Below are 14377 nucleotides of genomic sequence, written 5' to 3'. Positions count from 1 at the left end.
CCTCAGCGAACGGAACAACCCCTTGTGGGCATCAATCTAAATTCGTGCGGACGCGTTTCCACGTTTCGATTCAGCAGAGAATCGGTCGCTCTGATGCCTCGGCAGGAGCATCAGTGATTTTGGTACGTGGTGAGGGTATTTCTCGAATCAACGGGGGCTGCCGGGGAAACCAAACCAAATGAACAGCAAGTATCGAACATGCAATCGGGAACACAGCCGCGGCCTGCGGCGACGAATACTCTGATTGCGATTCTCCCAACCATAGAAATAATGAGCAATACTGAGACGTCCGCGAAGAGTTCGCTCTCGCTAGACCCCATATCGAGGATGCAACTATTAGAATGATTATTGACATGTATACATTGTCATCGTGGCTTCGTTAAGATTAACTTGCGGAGAGACAAATATGAGCCACTACGATTTGAATCCAAAGAAGTCGAGTACATGGCGAGGTTTTGAGGATACGTTTGTTTCTGATCGGGTTGTGGAAACATTGAAAGTTGATGTAGCACATCCATCTTGATGTTTCGGATTTTCAACCGCGGACTCCAGAGGTCCATTTCCGCTGAGCAGTCTCTAGGGCGAAGGGGATCGTTGATCGTGGCCATTCCATGGAATGGAAGTCTTCTTTGGTGAGATAGTAGGTGACCCTGTTCTTCTTGGTGACGCCTGGTCTCTGTCTGGGGCAGGCTCCGCCGTACGCAAGTCCTGTCTGGGGCAGGCTCCGCCGTCGAAGGTGGCTGGGTCTCCTATCGCTTCCGAGATCCGGTTGGAGTTGTGCAATGTGCTTCTCGCGATCGGCTTCTTTCTTGATTTCTCTCAATGTTTTCGGAGCTTGTACTTCGAGCCTCGGGACCCAGCAATTTTTCTCCGGCTCACAAACGTCTCCCATCATGAAGATTATCCTTCGCGGCCGAAGTTTACTATGGGGTGTCCGCGCCTTTTGATTCGTTGAGAGAGAGCATGGTGAATTCTGTCGGAGGGAAATGTCATCTATAGAGAAACAGAGGGGCCGACTGAAGCAGAGGATACCGGTAAGCGGTTGGTTGATTTATCGATTCATTGCTTCATGCTCCATTTCATTGAGAAACCCCGACTACGGGGGCTTAGTCGCTGGAGACTGAGTGAGACTTTATGTTCGGGGTGTCAGTGGCTCCGCCTCCCTTCTTTCCCATCTCTCGAGAATTCGCTCTCCGTATCGTCAATAATAATCCGCCTACTAGACTCTTCACGTAACCCGAGCTCTTTTTTGATCTCTTCGTCACCGCATGTCATCTGGTGACATGCTTGCAGGGCATGCTCCAGAGTTTCCTTTCGGACAATGCAGGTAGTCGTACATTATCTTGTCCTCAGTCGCGATTTCCGAATTGATTTTCTCTGCAAGCTCTCTCTGAGCTCCTTTGAATTCCTGGAATAGTACCCAAGTATTTTCTGCCGCATCTTCCCGAGCTTTACGCCATTCTCTGCTGATTCTCCGCTTGACTTCGTCGAGGTGGGCAATTTCTCTGCTCCACAGGGCATACTTGCTTTTGATAGTTATAGCCTTGGAGCTTGTCAGATAAATTGAGTCCATTAGCCTCTCTGAGTGGCGATTTCTGAAATGACGCGCGTCCCTGCAGACGCCTCGATTGAGCGTGACGAAAATAAAGAGTCGAAAGTGAGATTTTGTGCAACAAACGCAACGTGCTCTTCTCTATCTCTATCTCTCTTCAGAAAAGTCGTTTCCCTGTGGTCCATGTTATATCTAGGGGGAAGAACCACACGTCACTGCTTTCAACCCGCGACTAGGGTGTTCCGGCACGGCCGGTATAGGTACTTTATTTTTTATCTGCGTCTTCTCTGGCGTCCGTCATATACGTGCATGAGGGTTGCGCGATCTAAGCTGTCGATGCCACATACTTCCCTTCTTCGGAAGCTCCCTACTACTCCGCTCCAGCCCACACTCACTGAAGAAGTCCGGTGCTTTCCGCGCTCGCTTTGGATACCTCGACGTTGCGATCGCCGCACTCTCTTTCGGTATCGCCGCACTCTCTTTCGGTAGCGCCGCTGGCGATCTGGCGTGCCATGTTCTCCCGTCTGACGTTTGGAATGGGACTGCCCCACCTGGCAGTCAACTCTGACGGGGGCCGAGAATCGCCAAGCACCCTTCTTTACGATACCGGGTTTTCTCATCCGCACCTCGTCACCCACTCGCACTCGTGTATTTAATCGATGACCGGCCTTTTTCTCCCTTCCGAGCCCCTTCCTTTGGTGTAGTTCGATGCGTGACTCGATCGCCGAGGATGATTTCCTCTTGCGTGGCTCACAGGTCCGTGATCTGAACCCCGGATCGCATTGCCCGACCGTGCAACAATGCCGTTGGTGATTCGCCATTAGTGGGCTGACGCCGTGGCCGGGTTGACGCGCTTCGGAGGGTTATACCCATATTCGGCTAACATTTCTTGTATCACAATATCCGAATTATTCTTATTTATTGATATTATCTCCGCTGTTTTTAACATATCTCCTAAGACTCGATTGAATCGCTCTACCAGGCCGTTGGCCTGAGGATTATACACCGCTGTTTTACAATGTAAGATATCTTGCTGCCTCAGGAACGACTCTAGTGTCCGGCTCACTAATTGGGGTCCGTTGTCCGCCACAATCTCTTTTGGAACTCCCTCGCAAGTAAAGACATCTCTCAGAAAGAGAACAATTTTCTCCGAGGTAACCTCTGACATGAATCAGACGATGGGCCATTTCGAAAAGTATTCAACTACAACCACCGCATACCGGAACGGAGGTGGTAACCTGTAATGATGATACACGACTGTACAAAGTTCCCCACCTCCGCGTCCATCCGCGGCCACCGAAACCAATCCCGAATCGCACTTTTCATTCTGGCCATTCCCTGATGAACCGTGAGCAGCTTCTATAATTCTTCTTCTCAAGCCCGTCGGTAACACAACTTTCTCTCCTCTCATGAGGATCCCATCACGACATTCAATTGCTCATGGATAGACTGGAAAGAGTTCATGTCTCCGGTTAGTTTCTCCATTCCGAATTGCCTGGCTATTATCCTGACCACCTCTGAGAGCCGCTTATCCTGAGGAGGTGATGGCTCCGGCTCTGGACAATCTGCTGCTCCACTTCGGAGAGGAAGTCGTCGTACTCCGCCGTCGAGCAGTTAGGGGAGACATAGATGGAAAGAACTTCGATATCGCCGATGGTGACGGCCGCAATCGAGTTCGTGCTCGGAAGCATCGTAACCGGGATCGAGCTGTTTAGGGCCTGAACGGAGGCGGTCCGGTTGAGGTTCACCAACGTGGCATTTTTGAGGGAGGAGCGTGGGGGCTCCGAGAAAATTGCGAAGTCGGCAGGGCCGCCTCCGTGGGAAGTGTTGATTGCTGGAGGGAAGGGAGAGCCTGGGGGCTCCGTGGAAAATCCGGGGTCGGCAGAGCCGTCTCCGTGAGAGATGTCGCGAGAAAAGGTGCGGGGCGAGCGCGTGGGCTCCGGGAAGAAATCGGGGTCGCCATAGTTGTCTTCGGTGGCTGTAGCGTTTTGGAGGGCCAGATCGTAAGCAGGCTGTCAGCGATTTAGATTAAGTTGTATGAAGCTAATTACCATGGTTGCTCCTCTTTCTCCGGTGGGCGGTTACCCTTTGCCTGTAGGCCGGGCACGCAGTCGAGTTGGCATAATGATCCTTCGGCGACTCTGTGTTTGCCGCCACACAGGTGTAGCAAACGGGGGCCGACTGACAAGTCCGGGAGGTGTGACCTTCCATGCCGCATCGAACGCAGAGCGTCTTTTCCGATGGCGGGATGTGCACTTAGTGGTTGAGTGATCAAAGCTCAAACACCTGAGGCATTGCGGGACATCGAAAATCTCCCCAAGGCGGCAGCTTGTCCATCCGATCCTTACGGATCCTTGCTTGATGTAGTAAAGGGCTGCGTTCGCCGGCAATTTGGCGACGCATGAGAAGTCGCCCGCGCGGGTCAACTTGAAGCTGCTGAGGCGGATAGAAGTGCTCGGGGCACCCTCCATGGCCAGAACCTCCCGGAGCCGCTCTGGTGTCATATCAGGACCTAGATCACGTACTAGGATAGCTTTATCAATGCTGCCCTGGGGTGGAGCCGCCCTCGTCTCCAACTGGGTGCCTCTCTTGATTGCCTCGGCGAAGTTTCTGGCAGCAGCCTCGTCGCCACCAGCGATTCGAACTCCGATCTGCCCCGCCTGGGACTTGAAGATGCGCTTGACCTGAACACCCTGCTCCTTCGGGTCAACCTTGCTCTGGACGGCGCCAAGGGCCGCGGCGTACGACATTTGGCCTGGGTTGATGGTAATAACCGACGATGCTGGCTTCTGAGCTCTCTTGGCACCGGTCCTGTGGCCCTAGGCGCAGGTCGTGATGTCGAGCTCATCCGCCGGGCCTAGTCGAGTGGTGATCTCGAGAGCTTTCCGGAAGGACTGCAGGTCAAATCGGGACGGTACAACGAGCTCGCCAGATTGCGCAGTTTCTCCCTTCGAAGGGCCCTGTAGAGCTTGTCGGCCGAGTCAAGGATTTCATCCGGAGAAGGGTCACCCTGGTCAGGAAAAGGTACCATCAGAAGAGGATGGTTGATCGTGACAGTCGTCTCGACTCCGCCTACCGAGACGATGCAGCGGCCATTCAGGCAGATTGGTCTGTTCTCGGCAAGATGCTCCCAAACGGCGTCGGACTGCAGGGCCTCGAATTGGGTCCCAAGCTGCTCGAGGATGCGCTGATCGCGGACGTCTGTGCGACAGAGGAGGGCGACTCTCGCCTTCCCTCTGGCGGCGAGGATGCTCTTGCCCGCAACTTTTTTCGGTCCGTAGGCAGAGTCGTTCCACTCGGATAAAACCATGGAACTAATTAGGCGTGTATATTGGTTTCCGAGAATGCGCGAGTATGTGGCGCACCATTTGAAGATGTGTATCGGATGCATCTTCAACAAAGAGCAGTCGGGTCGTCGAGAAGGGATGTGCAATGTGATTCGACCGGAACGGAGACCCTTCGAGAAAGTCTTTTTCCACGTAGGCCCTTTGCCGAAATCGGGAGGAAACGAACATCTAATAGTGATGGTTGATGGGTTGACGAAGTTTATCCTACTTCAGGCAGTGCCGGCAACTACAGCGGCAGGCTCAATAAAATTTCTAGAGAGGGTATTCATGACGCATGGTAGGCCGACTAGATTAGTCTCTGATCGAGGTACCGCGTATACGGCGAAATCGTTCGAGGAATTCCTTATTGCGAATGGGGTCAAGTACGTGCTCGTGAGCACGCAACATCCCCAAAGTCAGGGACAGGTAGAGCGTTTGAATAGAGAGGTAGCCAGATTATTGAGGTCTCTATGCGAGAGATCCGATGGACATGATTGGGCGAAACAGGTTCCAACGGCTCAAATGGTGCTGAATTCAGTCGCGTCTAAGACAACAGGCAAATCACCATTCGAGGTTTTGCACGGGTATCTTCCGAGATGGAATAATCATTCGCAGGCAGTAGAGGAAGTTCAGGAGAAGGTTTGGACCCCGGCGAGGGAGGTTCAGGAAGCAGTTATCGAGCAAATCGAGAAAGCTCAGGATCGCTATGCTTATTATTACGATAGGAAACGACAACCTCGTTACGTTAGGCCAGCCGAAGGAGATATAGTAGTAGTCCGTGGGCTGCCAGTGCATACGGGGGAACCCACCAAACTTCAGCCGAAATTCAGGGGACCAATGGTCATTACCGAAGTACTGCCAAATGATACTTATAGGCTTGTTCAGTTTGGCGACAGAGAGTACACCTGTACAGCCCATTGTTCGCAGCTCCGTTATTACAAGGTGAATACGGATGAAAAGGACGATGCGATACCATTCGACGAAACCTTCGACGATGACTATGGGAACGAAGAAGAACCAAGGCAGGACCAGTCAGGCGTCGGAAATACTGAAGGCATCGGAGAAGCGGCGGAGACACCCTTGATGGCGAGCTTCGAAACAGCGCCAAATACAGAGGAAATTCGGGAGTCAACGCGAATGAAGGAGAAGTCAAGAGAACCGGAGGGTTTAGAAGATCAAGTGATCGACAGGTCTTCAGAATCAGCATCAGGATCATCTCCGGAAATTCAGATCAACGTAGATACGGATAGGTATCCGGAAAAAACAAGGCCAGTTAGGAGAAGAGCTACAGATTTGAACACAGCAATCATGGAGGTTACCGTTCATTTGACCGAATGCATATGACCGAAGCCATTTGACCGAAACCATTTGACCGAAACCACTTGACCGAAGCCACTAGACCGAAGCCACTTGACCGAAGCCACTTGACCGAAGCCGTTTGACCGAATTGATGTGTTCGCTCAGCTCGCGTTACGCGGGAGTAACACAGGTAATCGAGTTCGAAAACTCGAGACTGATCTAGGCGAGCGTGATTTAATCGAGCCCACACCGTATTGGAACCCGGATGAGAGTTCCATCTGAGATCCAGCTGAACGTAACGGAGCCAACGCCTCGTGGCCTCGCGGAGTCAGAATCTTTGTGAGGCTCCGATCGGAAGCATTCGTTCGTAGAGAGGAGCGAAATGTGGTTGGATATGCGGAGCCGACGAGCGCACAGCTATAGTGTCGTAGTTTAAGGAAGATTCGAGTGACGCTGAGGTGGTTGAGAAAGCCTTGGCTGAGTGCGAGTGTGGGCAGCTTTCCTCCTTGATTACGTCTAAGTTATTCCCGTGATTATCGTTGTACCAAGCACGCATCGGGAACACGCGTGTACCTTCGTTTCAGAACCCGAACTGCCTCACAAAATGCATACGAGGCTCGAGCGTAGCGAGAATCGGTCTCAGAAAATTAGTTCATGCACAGAGCCCGAAAAAAGGATAGCAAAATAGCGGAACCGTCGCGCTCTCAGTGAAGTGGGAGTACTCCTATTCGGTCAAACGGCTTCGGTCAAGTGGATTCGGCCATGTGGCTTCGGTCAAGTGGCTTCGGTCATATGGATTCGGTCAAGTGGCTTCGGTCATATGGATTCGGTCAAGTGGCTTCGGTCATACGAATTCGGTCAACAGGGAAGTCACCATCATGGAATCTCCAGGTAGAGAAGAGGATCACTCAGAGCAGGCTAGGCAACAGCCAGTTGAAAGGAAACGCTTTCAGGGAAAATATTCTAAGTAATGTTGAGGACAACATTTAGGTAGCGAGACCGAGCGAATTGGGTCAAATGTATGGAGAGAATGTGGCAGGAATGTGTCGGAGATGGAACGGAGATGTACGGGATGTGCACGGCGGATAGAAGATCGACCGGAAGAAATGTCGAATTCATATTTTAATTGGAATCGGCGCTGGCATCGACGGAATTTGACCAATGAGATTCAAGAGAGACAGCCGACTTGTGGGGTGTGAGAGACAGTTGGATGATTCGACGGTGTGGAGTCAACCGGTCAAGTCACAATCGTCAAAAGCTCCAGCGAACGTCTCGACTCAACTAGGTACGTAATAATCGGTGTTTCCATAGGGAATAGGCATTCAGAACAGGCCACCTAGAGGATCAGGATTAGGCAATCCAGTTGATCGGGAGATCGAAAATGGTAGCTGTGGTCGAATGTCATAGGCGAAATCTATCAGGGACGTCTGTGGTCAGGTGCACGTTGCATGATCGTCACCGCGGGCCCTGATGACGTCAGTCGAGAGTTGGGTGTCGTAGCCGACGGCACGCGCGACGCTCAGTCCAATCGAGTATTCGCCCAATAAATTAGTGAGGTGAAATAAGTCGGACATTCCTCCCTTCAAGCCATTCCCCATAGTAGGAGCAGTTATCACACTACGTCCTGACATTGATCTCTCTTTTCAAGAGTACCGAAAAATCGAAAATGAAGCTCTTGTGCCTGTTGTGGATCCTCATCCCCTTGGCGCAGAGTCTCTCCGTGATCCGAAACCCCTTGCTACACAAGATCTCAGAAGATTTCCCTGAGGCGCTCCTCGACCACGGAGCCTATTACTCCGTGTGAGTTCTCGAAAATCCAGAGAGAAGAAACGCTAGAGAAAGTCTATTTAATTGACTTCTGCAGTGACAAAATATTTTTCAGGTTTCCGTGCTCAGTGATCTTCGAATGTCCGTACCTCGGGATGAATGTGAGCCAAAGCGGATGATCCGCGGGACTATTTTGCGCTCGAATCGCAGAGTCATTCTCGAACCCGAAAGATACGTCATAAGACGGCTCCTATTTGCAGGAAAGCAATCCCGAGGTATTACAGAATGGATGCGGGACTGCAGCATTGAACTTCGATGCCTGGCTGCCTCTTTTTACGGATGCGTCCACGACATTTGCTATTCGCTCCCGGTGACAAAACACTCGTGCGATGACCGCTTCCTGTGAGTAATCATTAGGGAGAGACAGTATCCTGACATTTGTTCTGTTGGTCCTATACCGCCGGCTCCAGTTTTTCCTCAATCTCTAATTCCGTACTGTTTGTCTTACCTAATTGATGCCTGACCCCCGAATCGGCAACGCCTTCACCTACTACGGTTTGTTGGTGTTTGTGCCGGAAGTTACGTTGATTCGACAAGACGTCGCTTCGAGGAATCAATTTCCGCAAATACGAAAAGCTGACCACCGATGGAGTCAGTCCGGGAGTCCGATAAGAAACCATACCCCTTAGAAATCGACGATCGATACTCTGAATATTTTCAGACACATCATGAAGCCCGCTTGCAAGAGCCGGACTCGCCAACAGGTTGTGATTTCCTTTGTAATGAACCGGGGATGTCGCGGAAGCACGTTGAACGACGTGCACGTCTGTACGCTCAGAACATCCGAGCGGAGCAAGTGTCGGCCAAGTCAGTCTGAGAGGAGCGAGCGAAGTGTACGCACGAGAGCGGTCGAGGCGACCGATTATAGTCAAAAAATGACTATAACCCGGAGAAATATCCTCGACACGCGCTTTTTTGGCCTACGGGTCTCGCCCCGATTATATCAAGTTATGGCTGGGAGCCAATTCATCCTCTCGCCAATATATCCGTCGTTTACGTTGTGATGCTGATGGCTGGACGGACGACTGCCGCGGTAGCCTTCACTTCCATATTCACGCTGGTGGGTCCGCGAAGCTCGAGAGTATTATGTTTTCAGACCTTTTGACGTGAAAACGTCTCTAGTATGGCTTTAAGGGGTCGGTCGAATGTACTTCGTCCTCTGTGTAACGAAATTTGTCCAACTAAGGAGGCGTATAACGTCGCTTATGCGGCGCGGATTGTGTTCTCGTTCGTCACTACTGGTAGTAAATAAACAGAGGTTTCTACGATTTGATTCTGGCGGAGTTAGGTCGTCGTTCTGGACATCCTCCATAGCTTTGAAAGGACCCCTCAGAAGCTCGAAAATACGCATAAATATGTAACAGTTTTCCTGGTCGTTGAATTAGAACCCGATGACTTGTCACAGGCAAGAAGATAGGCCAAGATGGAGCGCACCCGATAGAGTATGGATTCGAATACAGGACACCGGGGAGGGTGCCAAGCTGGGCAGAAGTCACACCTTCTCGACCCAACCCGACATAGTGTCTGCTTTTCTGTACAGATCTAGCTTCAAGCCTCATTCCCTCATTTGGTTTCCGACGACGATGTACCAAATATATCACTTTTGGCGAATCGCAATTTGTCCCTAAGCTAGAGGGAGTATTCTCTTCTTGTTCATGTTTTCTCATCCGCAGTCCTCAAGATGAGGCTGGAGCTCGAAAGTTGGAAACGAACGGCGCATAGAAACACGAACGGCCCGGCTAAGGAAGCGAACACTAATGCCAACTTGCTGAGCATGGAGCGCGCCGTGAAGGAACAAGGGATGTCGCTTTCGTCCTTCTCCCTCCTTTCGTCCTACTCGGGGCTCGGGGCCCAATTCGTTTAAGACTCCTCTTCGGAGACCACTTATAGCTCGAAATATTTTCCAGAAATCGGTACATTGGATTTTCGTTTGTTGAAGAGTTGGCTATATCACAGGAACGCCAATGGAGGCTTCCGGCACAATCTGTCATCCTTATAGAGATCCATCGGTAGCCACGGAAGCTAGATAAAGGTTCCCGTACCTAATGTTCTCTTCGCGAAGATTCTCGCTTCGGAGATTCATGGGCCCCTCTCGGGAGGATTAGGAAGACGTTTTCACGCCGACTCTACGGAACTGTCGTAGACATTACCACCGTGAATTTTTATTTGGAGATTCTTTCCTAGACGCAAGGTCGATTCACTCCAGCGCTCATTAACAAGACCTCCTCGTCTAATCCATACAGGGCTATATGTTGGCCGGCTATTTGTTGACAGCCTTGTGAGAATCACGACATCAAGTGGACGATGCCGCACTGCATCCTCTGCCTATGCCTCATTAGTGTGAGCTTCGATTACTACGATGGAGGCGAAAAAGATCCTGTGAGTGTCCTGTCGTTGAGCATCTCGATTTTTTTCGATAGTGACCCGAATACGATGGATATGATGGTCGCACCACAGCAATCTGATGTGGATGCCAAGAGCTGATGTGGATGCCAAGAGCTGATGTCGATGCCAAGAGCTGATGTGGATGCCAAGAGCTGATGTCGATGCCAAGAGCAGAGAAGTCCGATATATCCCCAGATGAGTTCCCCGCGAAACTTTCTCCTTTGCCGGGCCACTCTTTTATTCATCGATTCAGTCCGCTACAGTCGCTCCACTGATAACTCTCTTGGAGAAGACTTCCAGAAATTCCAATACCCGGCGGAAGGAAGCAACGCTTCTTGAATTCTTCCGTGTCTTCTCAGGAAAATTCTTATCTGCTCGCTTGGCGAATGAATACGATCCGGGTCCTTTGTCGGCGCACGTCCTTGGGAAACATTTCTCTCTTTCTCCTGGCGCTCCTGTAAGCCCAGCCAAAACTTCTTCGTCGGGGGTTGGAGATCGCCGGGTCGGGAAATCCGTTTTCCATAACATGCTCCCTGGTCTACGTTCGGCGATCTTAGTCGATATGCAAAGCCTGTATTCTATTGTATTCTCACGGTCGGCGGCATCGATCCCGATTTGATGGGGTGCCGTGGCGCCTCATAACAAGATCTACATATACATATGTCTGCGCGAAAGCTCCTCGGCTCTTATCCACGAAGAGTCGCCTGGGAAACAACCGGCCTCTCCGCTAAGGAGCTTTTTTCTCCGAAACTCTCAAATGGTAGTCATTGAATTTAGGCATGGGCGTTCGGCCGAGGGGGAATGACGCATGGCAATTCTGCATAATTTTCATCTCGATAATCGATGTTCGAATTCTCCGGGATCATCTTGCACATGAGTGTGGAGCACGACTTCCGTTTCATTTTGCGTGAAATTTTGCGCAAAGAGAAGATCGGAGACGTACGTTATGAGAGACACACTGAAGAAGCTAGGCGGCTTATCGAGGCAACTTCTGAGCGCACGTACGCACGCAACCAATCTTTCGGTCAGTCATCGAGCCGAACACGAATAGAAAGCCGAATGAATTTGATTTCGAGTGACTTTTCACGTTGAAGCGACGAATCGTTCGCTCCTGGCAGGGGTGAACCGCGGAGCGAAAAAACTCTAATCCGAAAGACGGGCGTCTGTCGATGAGAGAAGAAAAGTAGACCGAGTAAGCTTGAACGATTTGCTTTCATACATAGAAGCAGCATACAGGGATTCGGACGAAGAGGCTTCAAATTCAGCTCTATACTAAGCGTTATACTCGTGCTCTGGATATCTCGGTCTTATCGATTGACAACTCCGAAGCCATGTGAGTTTTCTCATGTCTTATTCATTTCTTGCGCGTTCCGACCCCGTGTCGGATGCTCCATCTTTGTTCGACGTCACGACGTGCTGAAGTTCCAGAATTCATGCGGGGGAACCTTTGCTCGAGACTCCGGGATTAGACTTCAATGGTGGTATCACTCTCTGGCGCGACCCACGGGCCTTCGCAAGTGAAGAATGGAATGGAATCCTGTTTCTCGTTGCTCTCGCGTTCCGCTTGAACGTACCGGAGCTGCGGGGCACCGAGCGCCTGCTAATCTCTCTCCTCGCTGCTAAGCTGTATAGTCCCAATCTCTGCTCTTGAATTCTATCCGAACGCAATCGAGTTCAGGGATACCTGAGGTAAGGACGGCGGCAGGGGCGTACCGTGCCCGAGCGCCGCCCGGGGCGATGATTCGGAATCCCCGTTGTTTTGAGCGCTGGCAGCGATAATCCCGTCCCTTGCTGACTTTTTTCGGAAGAAAAAGAAAAACACGTTTATTTCCATACAAAAGCACGAAATGTCGCCTCTGAAATCCTCGAGAAGACTTCTGCCGAAGACGAACAGCTTTTTGTCGATCGAGCTCGCATAAAGACCACCTGATTCACGTCACCGAAGACCGAAGAAGTTGACCGACGGCTGGTATTCAGAATGAATGACTTTCAATGAACCTTCCAGGCATCGTTCTGTGCTCATCTGGGCTGTGCTTACCGCAATGATTGAGGCGAATGTATATTGCCCCGACAAGGACACTCTGCAAACTCTAGGATGCACCGGCGGTAAAGCTTGGAAGAGTTGCACTTACACGTGTGATGCCCGTATGTGGAGCCTGGAAAACTCACGCCGCTTTGCGGATATTGCCGGCGGCTCCCAAATATCAGTAAGAACACCCACGACGATTCTGAATCATGTTGTTATTCCCATCGATTGTTTCCAACGGAAGGCACCCGAGGCTCGGATCCAGAAATCTGATCAATGTTAAATAAGTCGCCCGGAGTGTCAGATAGTTTGACGGAGGGAGTGAGTCGATTGCTGCTCTCACTCCATCCTTCTTGCAGGTGTTCGAATTAAAGGGCAACGCAACCATCCGAATGGAGGACGAACCCAGAAGAGGCCTGTTCCCTAAGAAGATAGTGAGTTGATCCTTAGAAAGTTGATCGACGATTCTAGAGTCGGGCTATCCACATCCGTTTGTACAGCACAGAAAGGTCTGGCAAGACGAAATCAATTCGTTCCGTGGGATGCTTGATGTGCGGATCTTTCGTTGAACATATCTCGAGATTTGCATTCACCTCAATCCAGTGAACAATAGGTTCAAGGGTGCTGCGGATCATTACTCCATCGTCTTCCAGCGATTATCCTCTCTTACTAGCCGAGTAAATCAGTATTTCGATTATATCAGTCGCGCTCGAGCGGTACGCCGAGCGGAGCATCCTTCCCTTGTACGGCACCTTGATGTCGATCCACGAACACCCGTTGGAGGGGCATGATACAAGACAGTCGTCGAATGATATCACACCGTAAGTCAATATCGGAATATATTGTGTTTTACAATACGTCATTTATATCAAAGATCGGAAAAGGGAGGCGATTGGGCAGCAAGGATCCTTTCTCAAGTCTGTGCAAACTCAGATTGAGATATATCACACTCAGCCACGTAATCTACGACGGTGAACTTCCTGACTGCCCGATTCCTTTATGGAGGTTCGAGAACGCTAAAGTCGACTTCCCGTCCTCCACACAATCGATGAGGTGAGCTCAGCATTCCTTTCGAAATTGTGAAGCTCAATGCTTTGGTATCAGGGGCTGAAGCTTGATGGAAAGCTTAGGTGTTTAGTTGATCCCCTGGTTTGAAATATATATACCAGGTTATTAGTATCTGGTATTTCTCCTATTCTGCGCGCAGCGTCCTGCCTGCTGACGCGGTGCCATTACTGGTGAAGTCTACTCCTCCTCATCATTTTCATCACCTTACATCCATACAATGGAAGGGGCATGAATACTGACACCTCGAGCTCTCGCAACTCTGTATAGAGAATATCATGCTGGATCTATCTCTCTTTGCGGCACGAGAAAATACAAAGCGTAGAAGCCGACTTCAACTCGCTCACGATTGGTGAGGAAACCCGGCATCCACTGCCCTCGGAAGAACTTCATTGGGTCCCCCGGAGCCCTTCGAAACATCGAGAAGGAAATCGTATACGAAATCGAAGATCTTGAAATCGTGCTGCGTCCTTTGGGCAAACACCAACCGTCCCAGCAGAGATTGGTTCTTCTAACAAGGCTGAGCGCAAGCGAATGATTGCGATAATCAAACCGGCATTGGTCGACAAACATGCGTGGCCTCCACGAACCCCGAATTCGAATCCTATTTATTCTGAAGTGAGATATGTGCTGGAGACCGAGCTCCGGAGGCATCGCTTTGGTAATCTGGAGGCGCTCCGAGCCGCTCTCGATGGGCTGAAATCGATGCATGCAACTCGGGATCTGCGGGGAATGCCGTGAAACCCATGTCGAGGGCTTGCGCTCCGGCCCCTGCTCAATCTAAAATACGTATGCTCGAATGTTCGAATCTCCTTATGGCATCTCAGTTACTTCCGCTATGTTTACCCTCGACGTCAGCCTGACACATTCATTTTCATGTGGGTTTGAAGAATTGAC

Source organism: Galendromus occidentalis, unplaced genomic scaffold, assembly GCF_000255335.2.
Source record: "Galendromus occidentalis unplaced genomic scaffold, Mocc_1.1 scf7180000077446, whole genome shotgun sequence".
In the NCBI taxonomy this organism is placed as follows: domain Eukaryota; kingdom Metazoa; phylum Arthropoda; class Arachnida; order Mesostigmata; family Phytoseiidae; genus Galendromus; species Galendromus occidentalis.
This window is presented reverse-complemented; position numbering follows the sequence as displayed.